Here is a 22117-nt window from a genome sequence, read left to right as displayed (position 1 = left end):
ACGTTGAAGATTGCCGATCAGTCTTCAAGACATGGTCGCTTCCCTATTAACTGTTTTTCACTATTTTATTTAAGTTTTTTGTAGGAGGATCCATTGGAAAAAAAGAAAATTTGGTGCCCATGGACTCCACTGGAGCCCTATGAGGGAACACACTACACTGTCAAACAAGGACACAACATAACCATAGAAAACACTCAAATACTAAATAAAGAAACAAACATAAACAAACGCAAAATGAAAGAAGCCTTACTTATACAACAACTTAAACCCAAAATAAACCAATATAAAGGAACACCTTTATACCTATATTAATAAATATAATAAAACATCTAAGCACGCCATTTACATTTCTACACTCAGTTGCACAACCCTCTTCAAACGTGTGGTCAGCTATCGGTCAGCTACCTCTTTCTTACTTTGTGAACCTGACTATGACCGAAGAAGGTCGAAACGTTGTTCGCTCCACTACATAAAACTTTTCTCAATCAAACGATCCGTTTTACATGTATGTGTTTCTCTACAAGTGGGTTTTCTCGACATCATTAAATATTATGTCATAGTTTTATTAACTTCGCACTTGCTGAAGTAATTTGTTGAACCTTACAGAGTCCACCTGCTTCAGCTAATTGCTGTAATAACTGTGCACGTGCAAGAATTTGTAAGGGTTTACACATTTTGATGAGAAAGGAAACAAAAAGACTTACAGATAATTATAAATTGTAATTATAAATCGATGTCCTTTAAAATAAAAGTTCTTTTATGATTATGTGGAGTTTAACAGCAGCCTTTATTATTAAATTGTTAAGATTGTAGATAATATAAGACAAAATATATTAACAACTTAAGAAATATATCAACCGTTTGTTTTTGATTCGTAATTTGTAAGACGTACAGAACGATGATCAGTTAATGTTCCGGGAAACCTAAGGATCGTGAACTACCATTCTAATGTTGTGTTACATAAAACTGAATAAAATATGTTTTGTTCTTCCAAGTCTTTCATTTCGTTTTACCATTTCATGTGCACAGGTGTTGGGTTCAAGGTTGGAGGATCCGATACTGGAATAGAATACTTAGTTTTACAAGTGCACTACGCCAACGTAGACAAGTTTATAAGTAAGTTTGTTGTTGTTTTTTAGATCGTTGTTTAAATAAGTTTGCAACGACATGTTAAACTTCTATATTGGTCTAATTATTTGGCTATTAAAAAAATAAAATAACCATGAGTGTGATATTTCTAATAATAAATGGAAACTTTATTACTATGAATAATCTACCTTACAAAACCAGATTTGTTATGTTTTAATACTATGAATAATCTACCTTACAAAACCTGATTTGTTATGTTTTAATACTATGAATAATCTACCTTACAAAACCAGATTTGTTATGTTTTTTTTATTACTATGTATAATCTACCTTACAAAACCAGATTTGTTATGTTTTTTTTATTACTATGAATAATCTACCTCGCAAAACCAGATTTGTTATGTTTTTTTATTACTATGAATAATCTACCTTACAAAACCATATTTGTTATGTTTTTTATTACTGTGAATAATCTGCCTTACAAAACCATATTTGTTATGTTTTATTACTATGAATAATCTACCTTACAAAACCAGATTTGTTATGTTTTTATTACTATGAATAATCTACCTAACAAAACCAGATTTGTTATGTTTTTTATTACTGTGAATAATCTGCCTCACAAAACCAGATTTGTTATGTTTTTTATTACTATGAATAATCTACCTTACAAAACCAGATTTGTTATGTTTTTTATTACTATGAATAATCTACCTCACAAAACCAGATTTGTTATGTTTTTTATTACTGTGAATAATCTACCTTACAAAACCAGATTTGTTATGTTTCATTACTATGAATAATCTACCTTACAAAACCAGATTTGTTATGTTTTTTATTACTGTGAATAATCTGCCTTACAAAACCAGATTTGTTATGTTTCATTACTATGAATAATCTACCTCACAAAACCAGATTTGTTATGTTTTTTAATACTATGAATAATCTACCTTACAAAACCAGATTTGTTATGTTTTTTATTACTATGAATAATCCACCTCACAAACCAGATTTGTTATGTTTTTTATTACTGTGAATAATCTACCTTACAAAACCAGATTTGTTATGTTTTTTAATACTATGAATAATCTACCTTACAAAACCAGATTTGTTATGTTTTTTAATACTATGAATAATCTACCTTACAAAACCAGATTTGTTATGTTTTAATGCTATGAATAATCTACCTTATAAAACCAGATTTGTTATATTTTTTATTACTATGAATAATCTACCTTACAAAACCAGATTTGTTATATTTTTTATTACTATGAATAATCTACTTTACAAAACCAGGTTTGTTATGTTTTTTTATTACTATGAATAATCTACCTTACAAAACCAGATTTGTTATGTGTTTTAATACTATGAATAACCTACCTTACAAAACCAGATTTGTTATGTTTTTAGTGCTATGAATAATCTACCTTACAAAACCAGATTTGTTATGTGTTTTAATACTATGAATAATCTACCTCACAAAACCAGATTTGCTATGTTTTTAATACTATGAATAATCTACCTTATAAAACCAGATTTGTTATGTTTTTAATACTATGAATAATTTACCTTACAAAACCAGATTTGTTATGTTTTTTTATTACTATGAATAATCTACCTCACAAAACCGGATTTGTTATGTTTTTTTTAACTTGGAAAATCAACGTTTCGCTGGAAAGTTTCACTAAAACAGAAACTGCAGCTTACAGTACGAAGCCTAAAAGTGTCCAGTTAACGAAGACTGACACATGTGGTGTTGTTAGGTTGATTGTCACAAATCTGGTGTTAGGTTGATTATCACAAATCTGGTGTTAAGTTGATTGTCACAAATCTGGTGTTGTTAGGTTGATTATCACAAATCTAGTGTTGTTAGGTTGATTATCACAAATCTGGTGTTGTTAGGTTGATTGTCACAAATCTGGTGTTGTTAGGTTGATTATCACAAATCTGGTGTTGTTAGGTTGATTGTCACAAATCTGGTGATGTTAGGTTGATTGTCACAAATCTGGTGTTGTTAGGTTGATTATCACTGGCATTAATTTCAGCCGCGGGGGCGTTATAATGTGACGGTCAATCACACTATTCGTTGGTAAAAGAGTAGCTTAAGAGTTGGCGGTGGGTGATAATGACTAGCTGCCTTCCCTCTAGTCTTACACTGCTAAATTAAAGACGGTTAGCGCAGATAGCCCTCGTGTAGCTTTGGGCGAAATTCAAAACAAACACTGATATTAAAGTGTATTTTACACAGAAATATTTACTAAAGAAACTCGTTTGAAAATGATTTTCGACTGAAATGGTAAATTCATAATACTAAAAGGCACTACGTAAAATAGAAAGTAAGTGTCACACACTCACTTCTATAGTATCCGAGCTTTTTGACCTTTGACTGTTCCAGATCTCTTCAGCTCGTGTCACTGAATTCTGGTTTTACAGTCCATGGTGCTTTAAGGGTAGCTCGGTTTAATTGGACTTAGACTATCTGTTCGCATGTTATAAGAGGTTACACACACACAGTTTTGTAAAATAATGGTTTATACAATTCTACAGCTTGAGCGCTTTGTCAGTTTGCTCTCATTTCTTACATAATTCAACAGATGGAGCCACCGACGACTCTGGTGTAATCCTGTCAATGTTACCAGGAACAACCAATAAGTAAGTCTTTGTTTTAAAATTATAAATAATTTCTGAGTTGTATATTTGAAGTATTTATTGGAAAATCGAGCAGGTAAAGATTTTCGCTTGCAATGTTAATAAGCAAATTATTTATAAAACGAACGTGGTACAAATTTTATGTATAAAGTGTGACCATATCTAACAAAAACCAACCCTAAATACTTTTCACGCTTAAACCTTTAAATGGTAATAACCTCACTGATTTGAAATTCGCAATTGGTCCTGCATAAGTTATATTTTGTTTGCTAAATATTTCTCTACTGTAATTATAATCGTCATTAAAAATAAAATAAAAGATAAACAAAATAAAAGATTATGGAAGGTTGTTTTTAATAACTACAACCAGATGGTTTTCAACATTTTGTTTTTATCGACACGTCAGTAGACTTCCACTTGTGCACCGTTGGCGGCTCTCGACACGTGTAAAGATATTCGATTTCAGCCCATGCTCACTTCTGCTTCAGAGTGAGACAGCAGTATGTCTGCGGACTTACATCGCAAGAAACTTGGTTTCGATACCGGTAGTTGGTAGAGCACGAATAGCCTTTTGTGTAGCTTCGTGCTTAATTACAAACAGATGTTCGCTGCAACGTGTTCAACAGTAGCGATGACGTCAGTTAACGTGATCTTTAGCTCCAGATATTTGCTCTAGACGTGCAGTGCAAGATATCCTTAACATACCCCCATACTTTTTCCTAATACTGCTAGTTGTAATTACACTATAATACTTTTGTTTGTTTGGAACTAAGGACAAAGCTACACAATGGACTATCTGTGCTCTGCCCACCACGGGTATCGAAACCCAGTTTCTAGGGATGGGAATCCGTAGACATAGCACTGTGCCAGTGGGTAACGCAGTCACCTACTTGGTTTCTTTAAGTCATAGGACGAATTGAAACTTGTCTTGACATGGTTGCCATTTTACAGGGTAACATGACTCACTAGAATGAAGAAAAAAAACCATGACAGTAAAATCTTTTTGAGTTGGACCACAAGATGTTGAAACCTGGATATATTCTTAGATATCTAAATATTAAATTTTAAAATAGGAAGTATTCTTCTCGACCACAATGTATTTCTAAAGCTGCTTTTATCTGTGACACGTAATACATACAATCTAGGTATTGTTTGACACTTATATATAAAACATTAAAATTAACCTGCTCCGCGTAAATTAATTAAGTTCCTAAAACTTCACGCATGCTCCGAATCATTTGTCGGTAAACCTGGTGGCAAAAATAATTCTGCATGTTTACAGTTTTGCTGTAAAATGTTTATTTTAAACGTCATAAACGTACGACGTACAACCATGAAAAGTTAACCCTAATGAAAGTGATTGTAAACCCATTAGTTTTATTGTGTCTAATTATGTCATTGTTTGCCACAAGTAATTAGGAACGTGTTTTTTGTTAATCTCAGGGTAAACAAGCGAGCAGCCATCTTGCTCCTGGGAACGGGTGGAATTATTCCTGCTCATCGAGAAGGTAAGATTTCGTTATTGGCGATCAGTCAGTAAACCTGGGGTATAAATTGTTCACACATTGTACGATAACCTAGAAACATTTTTTAAAACGATACGTCAGTAAAGCTAGCAGCCAGAAATATGCACTCTGTGTACGTTTCGAACTCTAGGGAGCGTTATGAAAACGAAGCGTTTAAATTTTATAGTTATCTAACAGCAAGACAAGTTTTGATTTACACGACGTGAACAAAAAACCTAAAATTTAGTTTATGTTCATTCATTACTTGAATTATTCACGTGTCATCAAAAGTTCATCAAAAGTCCAAAAAAAAGAAAACCTCAAACATTAAAATTTAAGTTTTATTTAAATCAGAACTTGAATGATAATCAGTTTGTTAAGGAAGTAAGAAAAAGTTTTATATTTGACAGTAAAATCAAACATATTTCAGCGAAGGCTCAACATGTTTATATTTTACGTTATTTAATGAAGTTACTGCCTTTATGTTTTAAGAACAGAAGTTCTAATACATGTTATCATGCACTGTTTTTCAATCATGTGTTTTAACATCAACTGTGCAGATTAATGCTCATTGCTAAAGGCTTCATAGTAAAACTGTCATATTCAAACGTCGCTACTTCTCCATAAATTCCTTCAGTAATCTATCGTATATCTGAGGATTGAAGTTTCCCATTACTCATTTCAACAGTATGATCATACAGAAATCCGTAAGTGGTTCATCAAATGACATGCCAGTCAAGCCGTGACAGATATGTCACGGAACCATCTTGTGACATTTGTTGATTTTTCAGATGAGATTTTTCTTAGTTATGTTGCCTGCCACACGGGGACAGTTTTTTCCCTGACCTTTGTGTTCCTGGATTCCCATCTGTTACAAAACGCCATACTTTTCCCATCACAGAGAGGGTACAGCTTGCTGTAGGTCTCTTTCGGGATGGTTCCGGGTCCCCTAATTGATTCATATTTCTTTGTTTTCTAATGCAATTAAATACAAATCATACTTCTGTTTTAGAGAGTCTAAATCCACGATTTGAATACACCTCTGCGATCTTAGTGTCTAGATAACTTGTGTCGAATAGGACTATTACATGTATTTCCCAAAAGCATTTAATTTTCGGTGGACCTAAGCAGTGTCAAAGTGTACTTGTGATGAATTTCGTTCTACCACAACTGTATATTGGCTGCGGGTGTCATGTAACTTGTTAATTGGCGCATTAAAAATTGTTTTAGAGTAGCGCACGCAACTCTTAACATTTCTGGCCCGGCATGGTCAGGTGGTTTAGGCACTCGACTCGTAATCCGAGGGTCGTGGGTTCGAATCCCCGTCACACCAAACATGTTCGCCTTTTCAGTCGTGAGGGCGTTATAATGTGATAGCCAATCCCACTATTCATTGGTAGAAGAGTAGTCCAAGAGTTGGCGGTGGATGGTGATGACTAGCTGCCTTCCCTCTAGTCTTACACTCCAAAATTAGGGACGGCTAGTGCAGATAGCCCTTGTGTAGCTTTGCGCGAAATTAAAATAACAAAGAAATCTCCAGGAAATGATGGCATACAAACAATTCTCCTCACAAAAGGCACTCCGAAATTATTGGACCAACTATTAGCAATCTTTAATTTATCACTTTACTCTGGATACATCCCAGTTTCTTGGAAGCAAGCTAATATATTAATATTCCATAAAGAAGGTAAACCAGCCAATAAACCAAACAGTTATAGACCAATCAACCTGACTAGCTGTGTATGTAACTATCTGTATATGAATAATATGTCACTTAAAGACCCAAATCATGGATATGTCTCACAGTTTGCTGATGATGTAGCTATCTGTATATGAATAATATGCCACTTAAAGACCCAAATCATGGATATGTGTCACAGTTCGCTGATGATGTAGCTATCTGTATATGAATAATATGCCACTTAAAGACCCAAATCATGGATATGTGTCACAGTTCGCTGATGATGTAGCTATCTGTATATGAATAATATGCCACTTAAAGACCCAAATCATGGATATGTCTCACAGTTTGCTGATGATGTAGCTATCTGTATATGAATAATATGCCACTTAAAGACCCAAATCATGGATATGTGTCACAGTTCGCTGATGATGTAGCTATCTGTATATGAATAATATGCCACTTAAAGACCCAAATCATGGATATGTGTCACAGTTCGCTGATGATGTAGCTATCTGTATATAAATAATATGCCACTTAAAGACCCAAACCATGGATATGTGTCACAGTTCGCTGATGATGTAGCTATCTGTATATGAATAATATGTCACTTAAAGACCCAAACCATGGATATGTGTCACAGTTCGCTGATGATGTAGCTATCTGTATATGAATAATATGTCACTTAAAGACACAAACCATTGATATGTGTCACAGTTCGAAATTGTCAAAAATAAACACAGCAAGAACACGACTAGAGGTATTTTAAAAGTTAATGAAACGTCAAAAAGCACAACCACAGATATACAAGGGCTGTTAAAAAAATACGCGGACTGACGTCATAAAATAAAATGTACTTTATTTAGAAGTTACAGGTCTGGGACCCCTTCAAAGTACTCTCCTCCCCAACGCACACACTTATCCCAACGGTGTTTCCACTTGTTGAAACAGTCCTGGTTCGCTTCTTTTGTAATGTCCTCCAGCTCCTTCGTCGCATTTGCCTTAATCTCGGGAATCGTCTCAAATCTTCCTTTCAAGGGTCTTTTGAGTTTGGGGAACAAGAAAAATCGCAAGGAGCAAGGTCAGGTGAGTAGGGGGGGTGGGGAAGAACAGTGATCGAGTGTTTGGCCAAAAACTCACGAGTTCTGAGGGCTGAATTTCGCAGCAACGCGGTGCATTTTCAATTTTTCGGTCAAAATCTCGTAACAAGATCCAACTGATATCCCACACTCTTCAGCAAGCTCCCTGACAGTGAGACGTCGATTTTCCCGCACCAGGGTGTTGATTTTGTCGACGTGTGGGTCGTCAGTTGACGTGGAAGGACGTCCAGGATGCTCATCATTTTCAATGGACTGTCGACCATTTTTAAAACGTTCATGCCACTTGAAACATGCCGTACGCTTCATAGCAACATCAACGTAAGCCGTGTTAAGCATAGCAAAAGTTTTAGTCGTAGATTTTCCAAGTTTAACACAAAATTTCACAGCAAGTCGTTGCTCCTTCAGGTCATTCATTCTGAAATCCGCCAAACGAAAAAATCGCACTTCACTTACAACCGCGTAGCTAATACACAAATGAAGATATCTGGAATCGGGAAATGGCGTCGTAATCAGCTGATCTGTGCGAACCTAGCGACATCAAGCGGATTCCCCTGGAACTAACTGGAGCCGCGCAATTCAAACAGTCCGCGTATTTTTTGAACAGCCCTCGTCCATGAGCACTTCTCCAGATAGCTACGTCCGCACCATTTCTAGGATGATTCTACACTTACGTGGACAAACCATGTAAATAATATAAAAACTAAAATTTGGCGAAGAACAAACTGTGCTAGGAGTCTTAACTGGTAAAAACAGTGGAACATCACCTGAAAACATCCTTAAAATATAGAAAACATTTATAATACAGTATGCAGCTCCAGCATGGATTAACATATGTCAAGAATAATTGAAAACCAAATTACAGACATTACAAAATACACAGTAACTCGACAGTTACTGCACATATGAAGAAGATAGTCCTAAACACCTCTCCCCGATAAATTTATATATTAGATCATTAAGATAAAATTATTTTTAAAATAATATATATATAATATATAATAATAATTAAGTGCTGTTATAAAACGCGCCTCCTATGAGCTAGACATTAGAGAAGGAACTGATGGTGCAATATACATGGACATTGTCCAGAAGAGGCTTAAGTGAATGTTAATATTAAGCCTTACAGATTAGCAATAGTTACGTCACAAAGAACTAGTCAACATTTAATACCAAGCCTTACAGATTAGCAATAGTTACTTCATAAAGAACTAGTCAACATTTAATACCAAGCCTTACAGATTAGCAATAGTTACTTCATAAATAACTAGTCAACATTTAATACCAAGCCTTACAGATTAGCAATAGTTAATTCATAAAGAACTAGTCAACATTTAATACCAAGCCTCACATATCAGCAATAGTTACTTCATAAAGAACTAGTAAACATTTAATATTAAGCCTTACAGATTAGCAATAGTTACTTCATAAAGAACTAGTCAACATTTAATACCAAGCCTTACAGATTAGCAATAGTTACTTCATAAATAACTAGTCAACATTTAATACCAAGCCTTACAGATTAGCAATAGTTACTTCATAAAGAACTAGTCAACATTTAATACCAAGCCTCACATATCAGCAATAGTTACTTCATAAAGAACTAGTAAACATTTAATATTAAGCCTTACAGATTAGCAATAGTTACTTCATAAAGAACTAGTCAACATTTAATATTAAGCCTTACAGATTAGCAATAGTTACTTCACAAAGAAACAGTGAACATTTAATATTAAGCCTTACAGATTAGCAATAGTTACTTCACAAACAACTAGTGAACATTTAATATTAAGCCTTACAGATTAGCAATAGTTACTTCATAAAGAACTAGTCAACATTTAATATTAAGCCTTACAGATTAGCAATAGTTACTTCACAAAGAAACAGTGAACATTTAATATTAAGCCTTACAGATTAGCAATAGTTACTTCATAAAGAACTAGTCAATATTTATTATTAAGCCTTACAGATTAGCAATAGTTACTTCACAAAGAAACAGTGAACATTTAATATTAAGCCTTACAGATTAGCAATAGTTACGTCACAAAGAACTAGTGAACATTTAATATTAAGCCTTACAGATTAGCAATAGTCACTTCATAAAGAACTAGTCGACATTTAATACCAAGCCTTACAGATTAGCAATAGTTACTTCATAAAGAACTAGTCGACATTTATTACCAAGCCTTACAGATTAGCAATAGTTACTTCATAAAGAACTAGTCGACATTTATTACCAAGCCTTACAGATTAGCAATAGTTACTTCATGAAGAACTAGTCAACATTTAATACCAAGCCTTACAGATTAGCAATAGTTACTTCATAAAGAACTAGTCAACATTTAATACCAAGCCTTACAGATTAGCAATAGTTACTTCATAAAGAACTAGTCAAAATTTAATATTAAGCCTTACAGATTAGCAATAGTTACATCACAAAGAAACAGTGAACATTTAATACCAAACCTTACAGATTAGCAATAGTTACGTCACAAAGAACTAGTGAACATTTAATATCAAGCCTTACAGATTAGCAATAGTTATTTCATAAAGAACTAGTGAACGTTTAATACCAAGCCTTACAGAATAGCAATAGTTACTTCATAAAGAACTATTCAACATTTAATACCAAGCCTTACAGATTAGCAATAGTTACTTCATAAAGAACTATTCAACATTTAATACCAAGCCTTACAGATTAGCAATAGTTACTTCATAAAGAACTAGTCAACATTTAATACCAAGCCTCACATATTAGCAATAGTTACTTCATAAAGAACTAGTGAACATTTAATATTAAGCCTTACAGATTAGCAATAGTTACGTCACAAAGAACTAGTCAACATTTAATATTAAGCCTTACAGATTAGCAATAGTTACGTCACAAAGAACTAGTCAACATTTAATACCAAGCCTTACAGATTAGCAATAGTTACTTCATGAAGAACTAGTGAACATTTAATATTAAGCCTTACAGATTAGCAATAGTTACTTCATAAAGAACTAGTCAACATTTAATACCAAGCCTCAGATATTAGGAATAGTTACTTCATAAAGAACTAGTCAAAATTTAATATTAAGCCTTACAGATTAGCAATAGTTACCTCATAAAGAACTAGTCAACATTTAATACCAAGCCTTACAGATTAGCAATAGTTACTTCATAAAGAACTAGTCAAAATTTAATATTAAGCCTTACAGATTAGCAATAGTTACCTCATAAAGAACTAGTCAACATTTAATACCAAGCCTTACAGATTAGCAATAGTTACTTCATAAAGAACTAGTCGACATTTATTACCAAGCCTTACAGATTAGCAATAGTTACTTCATAAAGAACTAGTCAACATTTAATACCAAGCCTTACAGATTAGCAATAGTTACTTCATAAAGAACTAGTCGACATTTATTACCAAGCCTTACAGATTAGCAATAGTTACTTCATAAAGAACTAGTCCACATTTAATACCAAGCCTTACAGATTAGCAATAGTTACTTCATAAAGAACTAGTTAACATTTAATACCAAGCCTCACATATTAGCAATAGTTACTTCATAAAGAACTAGTCAACATTTAATATTAAGCCTTACAGATTAGCAATAGTTACGTCACAAAGAACTAGTGAACATTTAATACCAAACCTTACAGATTAGCAATAGTTACTTCATAAAGAACTAGTCAACATTTAATACCAAGCCTTACAGATTAGCAATAGTTACTTCATGAAGAACTAGTGAACATTTAATATTAAGCCTTACAGATTAGCAATAGTTACTTCATAAAGAACTAGTCAACATTTAATACCAAGCCTCACATATTAGGAATAGTTAATTCATAAAGAACTAGTCAACATTTAATACCAAGCCTTACAGATTAGCAATAGTTACTTCATAAAGAACTAGTCAACATTTAATATTAAGCCTTACAGATTAGCAATAGTTACTTCACAAAGAAACAGTGAACATTTAATATTAAGCCTTACAGATTAGCAATAGTTACTTCACAAAGAACTAGTGAACATTTAATATTAAGCCTTACAGATTAGCAATAGTTACTTCATAAAGAACTAGTCAACATTTAATATTAAGCCTTACAGATTAGCAATAGTTACTTCACAAAGAAACAGTGAACATTTAATATTAAGCCTTACAGATTAGCAATAGTTACTTCATAAAGAACTAGTCAATATTTATTATTAAGCCTTACAGATTAGCAATAGTTACTTCACAAAGAAACAGTGAACATTTAATATTAAGCCTTACAGATTAGCAATAGTTACGTCACAAAGAACTAGTGAACATTTAATATTAAGCCTTACAGATTAGCAATAGTCACTTCATAAAGAACTAGTCAACATTTAATACCAAGCCTTACAGATTAGCAATAGTTACTTCATAAAGAACTAGTCGACATTTATTACCAAGCCTTACAGATTAGCAATAGTTACTTCATAAAGAACTAGTCGACATTTATTACCAAGCCTTACAGATTAGCAATAGTTACTTCATGAAGAACTAGTCAACATTTAATACCAAGCCTTACAGATTAGCAATAGTTACTTCATAAAGAACTAGTCAACATTTAATACCAAGCCTTACAGATTAGCAATAGTTACTTCATAAAGAACTAGTCAAAATTTAATATTAAGCCTTGCAGATTAGCAATAGTTACATCACAAAGAAACAGTGAACATTTAATACCAAACCTTACAGATTAGCAATAGTTACGTCACAAAGAACTAGTGAACATTTAATATCAAGCCTTACAGATTAGCAATAGTTATTTCATAAAGAACTAGTGAACGTTTAATACCAAGCCTTACAGAATAGCAATAGTTACTTCATAAAGAACTATTCAACATTTAATACCAAGCCTTACAGATTAGCAATAGTTACTTCATAAAGAACTATTCAACATTTAATACCAAGCCTTACAGATTAGCAATAGTTACTTCATAAATAACTAGTCAACATTTAATACCAAGCCTTACAGATTAGCAATAGTTACTTCATAAAGAACTAGTCAACATTTAATACCAAGCCTCACATATTAGCAATAGTTACTTCATAAAGAACTAGTGAACATTTAATATTAAGCCTTACAGATTAGCAATAGTTACGTCACAAAAAACTAGTCAACATTTAATATTAAGCCTTACAGATTAGCAATAGTTACGTCACAAAGAACTAGTCAACATTTAATACCAAGCCTTACAGATTAGCAATAGTTACTTCATGAAGAACTAGTGAACATTTAATATTAAGCCTTACAGATTAGCAATAGTTACTTCATAAAGAACTAGTCAACATTTAATACCAAGCCTCAGATATTAGGAATAGTTACTTCATAAAGAACTAGTCAAAATTTAATATTAAGCCTTACAGATTAGCAATAGTTACCTCATAAAGAACTAGTCAACATTTAATACCAAGCCTTACAGATTAGCAATAGTTACTTCATAAAGAACTAGTCAACATTTAATACCAAGCCTTACAGATTAGCAATAGTTACTTCATAAAGAACTAGTCGACATTTATTACCAAGCCTTACAGATTAGCAATAGTTACTTCATAAAGAACTAGTCCACATTTAATACCAAGCCTTACAGATTAGCAATAGTTACTTCATAAAGAACTAGTTAACATTTAATACCAAGCCTCACATATTAGCAATAGTTACTTCATAAAGAACTAGTCAACATTTAATATTAAGCCTTACAGATTAGCAATAGTTACGTCACAAAGAACTAGTGAACATTTAATACCAAACCTTACAGATTAGCAATAGTTACTTCATAAAGAACTAGTCAACATTTAATACCAAGCCTTACAGATTAGCAATAGTTACTTCATGAAGAACTAGTGAACATTTAATATTAAGCCTTACAGATTAGCAATAGTTACTTCATAAAGAACTAGTCAACATTTAATACCAAGCCTCACATATTAGGAATAGTTAATTCATAAAGAACTAGTCAACATTTAATACCAAGCCTTACAGATTAGCAATAGTTACTTCATAAAGAACTAGTCAACATTTAATATTAAGCCTTACAGATTAGCAATAGTTACGTCACAAAGAACTAGTGAACATTTAATATTAAGCCTTACAGATTAGCAATAGTTACTTCATAAAGAACTAGTGAACGTTTAATACCAAGCCTTACAGATTAGCAATAGTTACCTCATAAAGAACTAGTCAACATTTAATACCAAGCCTTACAGATTAGCAATAGTAAGTTCTTTACAGAAATTGTAGAAATGTTGTAGAATAGCAGGTAATAAAGGACCAACTGATGCAGTGGAGTCTGAGATATAAAACGAAAATTGGTTATTAGCTCATGTTAATTGTATGTCAACCATTGATATAAAAATTGAGTTTTGCCCTGCTGAGTAAACCCAGCATCTTAGCCCGCTGAATTGTCTCTACAGTATGTGATACATCCAATTTCATTGTTGCTTTAAAAAAAGAAAAAATGTATATGCTGATATTTCAAGTTTTTATATTTTGAAAACTAAACATTGAATGTAGCTTTTTTATGTTTCTAAGAAGTTTGATGTAGAGACTATTTATGTTTATTTAATTTTTTCATATATTTTTTGTTGGTAGGTGTCCTTCAGTTGCTCACAACAAGGACTTCACGGAGATTTCTTCAGAGTAGGTTAACACCAGACATGGAGAGGAAGATTGTGTTCTTAACTTCACAGGTAAGACTTTCAGACTTACTCCTGTTCATCTGAATAAGATATATAAGTTGGTGCAACATTTTGTTCATGATTCAGTCGTGTTCCAATTTCTCTCAACTTTTACTTCATTGTGTTGCTATGTGTAATGTGCTGTTGTTGTGTGTTGCTTTTAACCATTGTTATTAAACAGTGGGATTTACATACACGATTAATAAAATAGTTTACATAATAACTTGGGTTTTATACAAATTTTTGTGTCGTTTTTATTGTCTTTTTTCCATCGGAATTATTCTTTCAGTGCCAAGTCTGTTGAATAAGTAGTTATTTATAGGTTTTTGTTTAAGTTGTAGTTTATATAATTTTGCAATGTTTTTGTACTTGTTTGAATATAATTGTTTATTTTCTGTTTGTTGAGTCATGGTTTTCAAAGTAACCATTCTAATGTCTTCATCTCTTCATGATAACTTGTTTGCATAACTGGTGAACCATTTCCTGAAGAACTGCCTCTTCCCTCAGTTTCACAGTGGTATGTCTGTAGACTTCTAGTGCTAGAAACTGGAATTTGATGCCCACTGAATACATTTGTACTTAGCTACAAACAAACAAGAACTCTGATATTCCATTTGTGTATGTGAGTTTTAAGGTTTTGTTGTAAAATAAGTGATGAGTGGTGTTGTTATCAATAACTGAAGTGCATTCTGTGGTTTAGAAATAAGAACTTGTTAGCTTGAACTTATTTGCAAATTTGTGTAAACTAGTGTTAACTTTATTGTTGTGATCCAAATTTTCAAAGTTTTCAGTGTAAATTTGGCATATGAAATTTACAGAGTCCCCTACCTATTCAGTCTGAAACTTGGGTATATTCTTAAACTAATAATGATGACCTTTTGAAAGGAAGAGATGTCCACTGAAGGTCATCACTGAGGAGAGATACATGCCTTCCAACTCTCAGTTTCAAAAAATATTGAGTTTGCGAAAAGCTTATAATATTTTGAGTCTTTAACTGTTAATATTTAATAGAGTGTATTTGAAAATATCGAATGCAAAGAGAAAGAAGGAAATTGTTTGGTTTTTCAGGTCAGGTTTGGTCAACAGAAAAGGTACCAGGATTGGTTTCAGAAACAGGTAAGTGAACTAAATGTTTGAATTAGGCTGACATAACATAATAATTAGTGAGCAATGTTATTGATTTAAGATACCATGGTTCCCAACTTAATGCCATAATAAATAAATAAACCTTGGTTTTGCGTTTTGGGGCTCAAGAGTTGCTGATTGGCAGTATTGATTACCTGCCTTCCCTCTGGTCTGTCACATCAAAGTTAAGTATGTCTAGTGCAAGTTGTCCTTGTAAATTTGCACGAAATGGTTAGTACTTTGGGCAACTAATTCAGAAGGTCACATTTTGTAGCCCGTTTGAACCTAACTGTAATGTCCTTTAGTAATGTACTTTACCCAAAATGTATCATTAGTAGATACCAATAGCTTGGGATTGAAGGAATATTATATTGTGTGACAGGAAATTGTCCACTGGCTCTGTGAACCCTTAAGTCATAACAAAGATATTTTGTGATTGCTTTAAGTCATGTGAAAAATATTCCATGATTGCTTTAACTTATGTGGAAGTGAGGCTAAACTAACAGATGAAATATTCCTACTGTATCTGGGAACTTTTATATTTTTGAAAGTCCACAAAAACAATATTTTCTATTACATTCTGTGACCTTTATATTCACATTTTGAGAAATACTTGGAAATAACAGAGCTATGTCTAACGTTAACGCTTCTGCCAGAAATTATGTTACTGTTCCAGTTAGTTTACTTGGTCAACCTGTGCCTTTTGAGTATACTTGCTTCTCTTGTATGTTTTCAGCTCGATAGTTCGACGTAAATATTAGGGCTGTTGTATTGCAACATCTATTTATTACTTTCCTAATTTAAAAACAGTTATAGGATAATAATTATTATATTCAAACAGATGAAATTGAATAAACTATTTTTATTCAATGAATGTGAAAAGTTGTTTACTTTTTGCTTCATGTAACTTGTTCCTGTTTTCCGTTTAGTATCTTTCCACTCCTGACAGTCAGTCTCTTCGCTGTGATCTCATCCGTTTCATCTGTGGAGTTATCCATCCATCCAATGAAGTGCTTTGTTCTGACATCATTCCTCGCTGGGCTGTGATTGGTTGGCTGCTGACAACCTGCACATCAAATGTTGCAGCTTCAAATGCCAAATTGTCTCTGTTTTATGACTGGTTGTTTTTTGATGCTGAAAGGGATAACATTATGAATATTGGTAAGCTGTGCTCTCCTTAATTGTGCACGTTTATAAATATTTCCATGAAACAGTGTTTGGGAACAGTCACAAATCTATAAAAATACATTTTCCAATTCTTTTTAATTTCAAACATGAAATGTAAAGCATACTTTTTGTTCCTTACCAGTTTTTTTAGAATTTGCACCAAATTTTCTACTTCAAGCAAACTTGTAATTACAGACCAAGGAATTTTGAATACTAGCATTTAGAGAATTTTGATGTCAAAAAGTCAAGTGCAAATATGTCTTCATAATGTTGTTAACTAGGATCTTGTTCATTATTCCAAACCTGTTGCAGACAAACCCTTGATGAAAGGGTTGTGGTAGTTTTTAATGGTGTTTATGATCACCTTATCTCTTAAGGCATGTACTTTTCTTCGGTTGTGTCTCGCTCAAAATCATTGTCAGATAATTTAGGTTCAGAGCTAGAAGTCTTCTGCTGGTACAGCAGTAAGTCTCTGGGTTTAAGACACTAAAATCAGTGGTTTGATTCTCCTTGGTGGACTCGGCAGATAGGATGATGTGGCTTTGCTATAAGAAAACACACACACACACACTCAGAGCCAAAATCATTATCACTTTGCATAAGTTCAATTATCTCTTCAAGTTTGAAAACACTGGAGTGATTTGATGTTACTGTGGATCCATATTCTCATAAAAGTAAACAGTTTTAACTGCTAGTATTACCAATGTGCAGAATAGCAACATAAACCATGTTGGATGTTAATAGGCAGTTGAAATCATTATCTGTGGATAATTAGGCTTTGGCAATTGGTTCTCCTTTCTAGTAGGAACTTTGAATCGCATTAAAGAGTTAAAAATTATATTGTGTAGAAATAGTAAGAAGACTTCTGTGGTAATAACCCTTGACTTCTGTGTGATCTTACTCTTAAGACCTGTTGTACAGAAATGGTATTATGTGCACAGATATCTGTGACACAACAAATAATTTATGAAGAGTTTATTTTATTCTAGGCCAGGTGGGTTAAGGGGTTTGACTCATAATCTGAGGGTCGTGGGGGTGTTATAATGTGACGGTCAATCCCACTATTCATTGGTAAAAAAGTAGCCCAAGAGTTGGCAGTGGGTGATGATGACTAGCTGCCTTCCCTCTAGTCTTACACTGCTGAATTAGGGACGGCTAGCACAGATAGTCCTTGAGTAGCTTTGTGCTGAAATAATATACAAATTCTATTTGTATAGAATGATGTATTATAATGTGGTTTTGGTGTTTCTTATTAACAGGGTAACTTTTTTTCATTGATAGAACCAGCAATTCTTGTAATGTATCATTCCATGAGACCTCATCCAGCCATTACTGCCACCCTGTTGGACTTTCTGTGTAGGGTAAGTAAACGTTAAACCTGGTCCTAGATTTTCTGAATAAGAAAACTAAAAAGTAACTGTTACTCTTGATTTGTAACATTTTCTACACGATAAGTAGCGAGTAAGTGTTACATACGAGGCAAAATGTTTTCTACAAATATTTTATACGTTATGAAATTTTTTATCTGCTGTTGTGAGTATTTTTCTTAGATTATGAAAGTTTTGTACTTTTAATGTACTGTTAACCATTGTCTCTCTCATTCTTCACCAGATAATGACAAATTTTTATGTACCATTAACCAGTCAAGTGAAGCAAGGAATCTACTCTTCTTTAAGGCAGATTCTTGAAAAAAGAGTTTTGCCGTAAGTAACCCTAAATTGATGTGTCTTATTTATCAAGTACATTTCTTTTGTCTTTTGAGTTAACATGTTTCACATTAAGAGTGTTTAGTTTCATTTAAATCATTTACAAAACATGACATCGGTTAGAGTTCATGTTTCATTAATCCATTATTTATAGTGTCTACAATATGATATGTTTATATTAAAAGAAATTACATTCAAATATGTTGTAAATGCTAGTTTTATGAACCCAACAGAGTTGGTGTAGTTTACAGTTAAGGCCTTTGAAGGAGTTAAACTTAAATGTTTTTTCCTCTTGTGGTGATTATTTTTGATAAGATTGTTTAAAATAAATGTATTAAACGAAACAAGTATTCTCTTCTCCCAATGTTTTAATTGGAGCAAATACTCTCCAAGATAATATTATCCACCATCTGGTGTAAATATTCACTGCAGTTTGGAATTCAGAAGCCCATTACGTAAAAGAATGATTTGAAAATTTATCACATCAGAAGTTGTGAGAACTGAACAAATCAAAATTAGCAGCTACCTCATCATTCACATGTTCTTATTGTTTACAAAAGAATTGAAATATGTTGGTATCATTCATGATTAAGTCAGAACTAAAGTAACAATTAGAAGTAAAAGATTCATCTTCTGTACTCATTATATACTTCAAAGTATTATTCATTAGTTGCAGAGAGCATGTTACACATGTTTACATGCAATCTACTTTGCCCACATGCATTGCTGGTATTTAACTTCATTTTCCAATCTGAACACTCCTCACACACCAAGCATAAAATAAGGTAAGCTGAGACTAACTGTATGCCTTAAACACCTAACCCTAATTCTGCATGTGTGGTTGAAGTTAAATGACTGTCTGAGTGCTCTTGGTTGTCTTGCAAGTCCATTTGAGGCTTTGGTGACATAAAATCAAAACCACTGCCAACTTAGTTAATTAGCAGCTGCATTACTAAGGTCACATCCCCACCCACCTGCATGTAGGTTATAAATACAGTAGAAATACCACTGTTAGTCCTAGTTGTCAGTTTGATGTCGAAATAGAGAATGCAGGTGGCAATAACAACCAAGTGCTTATTTCATATTAAGTTCATTTTTGTTTTCTAGTGCTGATTTAACACCTGAGAAAAATGAATATTAGTGATAATATTAGAGCAGTTAGTTAAACACACACACACATGCAAACTCTTTTCAGCTTCATTACTGAGGGCAAGCAAAACACTTCAAACTTTGATAGGAAGATTGGTTTGATTTCTTCTTGCCAAACTAATATAACCATTACATGTTGTATACAACTTAACATGTTTACTCATGTTGGATAAATTATTTATCATAGTTTTCAATTGTTTCAGTCTTTATCGGACTTGCTACATCAGTCGAGGTGAATGTTACCATAGTTACTTAACCACATACCTATATTGCTTTTCTGACAAAGTGACATTGTTTTTATTTCTTTGATAAACGAATCACAATCTGGATATCAGTGTGCAGAACATTGTGAGGATGAACACATCAGAACTTTAACTCACACCGTCTTCTCTTATCTACAGACCTGACATTCTTATTGGGAGCAACAGAAAGTATATTGAATGCCTGTAACAATTTTTAAAACATTCTATATAATGTTCAAATTTACCTTAATAAATTTATGATTACTCAAGTACCTATATGGAACTTAGCTCCTCAAAACAAGCAGTTTTTAAACTCCTATAAGACAAGTAGTTTTAAAATATTTTGTTTACTCTCAGTATTTTCAGTACAATGTTTTGTGAGATAAGCAATTTCTTTGTTGGTAAATAAAACCACTTACTGGATTAACTTAGTGTTTGTTTTAATACAATGTTTAGAAAGATTTGTTTATGTCCATCTAGTATAATTTGTTGTGAAAATAAGTCATACAAAAGTAAATAAATTTTTGTTTTAAAATTGTGTATGACCATTATCTGTATTGAAACAGCAGTGTGTGTTGGTTTACTAATCCTTAATATTTCACAGGTCCTTGTCTCCATTGTTTGATAATCCTAAGCTTGACAAAGATCTTAGGGCAATGGTGGTAGAAAATTTTGGAGAATTTTGTTGTGTTAGTGATGGTGAGTAATATTTCTTTTTAATTTATTATTAAAATTTGGCAAATTTTAAAAAGAAAATTTAAAAAGTGATAAAGAATTGTGTTAGCTTGCCAAGTTGTATAACAAAACATTGGTTAAAATGTTTGAGCTGTATGTTTAGCACATATTCTGTGAACACCGAATTTTGTTTTTTTCCACTGGTTTCAACATGGCCAAGTGGGTTAAGGCATTCGATTCACAATCTGAGGGTCACGGGTTCAAATTCCTGTTGCACCAAATGTTCTTGCCCTTTCAGCCGTGGGGGCATTATAATGTTACGGTCAATCCCACTATTCACTGGTAAAAGAGTAGCCCAAGAGTTGACAGTGGATGGTGATGACTAGCTGCCTTCCCTCTAGTCTTACACTGCTAAATTAGGGACGGCTAGAGAAGATAACCCTCATGTAGTTTTTGGCAAAATTAAAAAAAAAACAACAAATACTTTTTCACTAAATATTAATAAACTTCCAAATGCCTCTCATTTCTTAAAAATGTCTGCTGTAGCACTTTAGATGTGAAGAAGTAGCTTATGATTTCTGTAGAATGTTACTTAAGGTCTAAACTAGTTTACAAAGATCCTATAATTATGGAAGGTAGTTTTGTGTTTATATCTTAATTTTACACAAAGTATTATTATTGTTGTTTAAAGCAATGGTATTAGCTTTGTTTCACTTGCACAGAATTTCACAGATTATCAAACCAAAAAAAAAAAAGCAAATAAAAAATACCTTCACGTTTTCTAGTGAGGAAATAACCTTGGACTCTATGACAGTTTTGTTGGCACCAAATGAAAGTGGGTAGATTGATCTCAAAAAAACAAACTGTAGCTTCTTAACCAGGTTCTCTGGCACCGAAAGAAATTGGTTAGATTAATCTCACGGATGCAAGTTTAAGCTGCTTAACCAGATTTTCTGACATTGAAACAAAATTCATTAGGTATTTTCATAAACAGTCGTTTTTTGCTAAAGGTAGTGATATATATGTTGCATGTTTATAGTCATGTTATGTACAGCAAATCAACCAGCACTGGAGCTTATGCAACCATTGGATATCAGCAGTAGAATTAGACACTCGAGTGAGGTTTAACAACCTACCTTCACAGCCATCAATCTGGATATCCCTCTAATGTTTACAGCAAGAAAAATGAGAAAATCGGGTAACATTACTGATGTTTCTTCATCAACCAGCAATGTCATATGTAATAAATGCTGTTGAAAGTCCCACATTGGTTGAAAAATTTGTAATTGTTATTTGTATAAAATGCATGATTTAACCTTAATGCAGAATCTTGGGT

At 33.0% G+C, this 22117-nt stretch overlaps 1 pseudogene across 1 annotated transcript in view; it reads left to right on the top strand.

Moving 5' to 3' along the window:
• Window positions 1–980: 980 nt before the first annotated feature.
• Window positions 981–22117, top strand: part of LOC143245863 (integrator complex subunit 3-like) — a 38527-nt pseudogene continuing 17390 nt past the window's right edge. Inside the window, exons 1-9 of the transcript XR_013025699.1 lie at window positions 981–1116; window positions 3684–3741; window positions 5182–5270; window positions 14632–14729; window positions 15786–15833; window positions 16772–17003; window positions 18291–18370; window positions 18621–18712; window positions 20711–20805. The product of XR_013025699.1 is annotated as an integrator complex subunit 3-like (transcript). The remainder of the gene's footprint in view (window positions 1117–3683; window positions 3742–5181; window positions 5271–14631; window positions 14730–15785; window positions 15834–16771; window positions 17004–18290; window positions 18371–18620; window positions 18713–20710; window positions 20806–22117) is intronic.

Source organism: Tachypleus tridentatus, chromosome 3 (genome assembly GCF_004210375.1).
Source record: "Tachypleus tridentatus isolate NWPU-2018 chromosome 3, ASM421037v1, whole genome shotgun sequence".
Classification (NCBI taxonomy): Eukaryota; Metazoa; Arthropoda; class Merostomata; order Xiphosura; family Limulidae; genus Tachypleus; species Tachypleus tridentatus.
The sequence above is the reverse complement of the archived record's forward strand: the minus strand, read 5'-3'. Positions and strand labels throughout refer to the sequence as shown.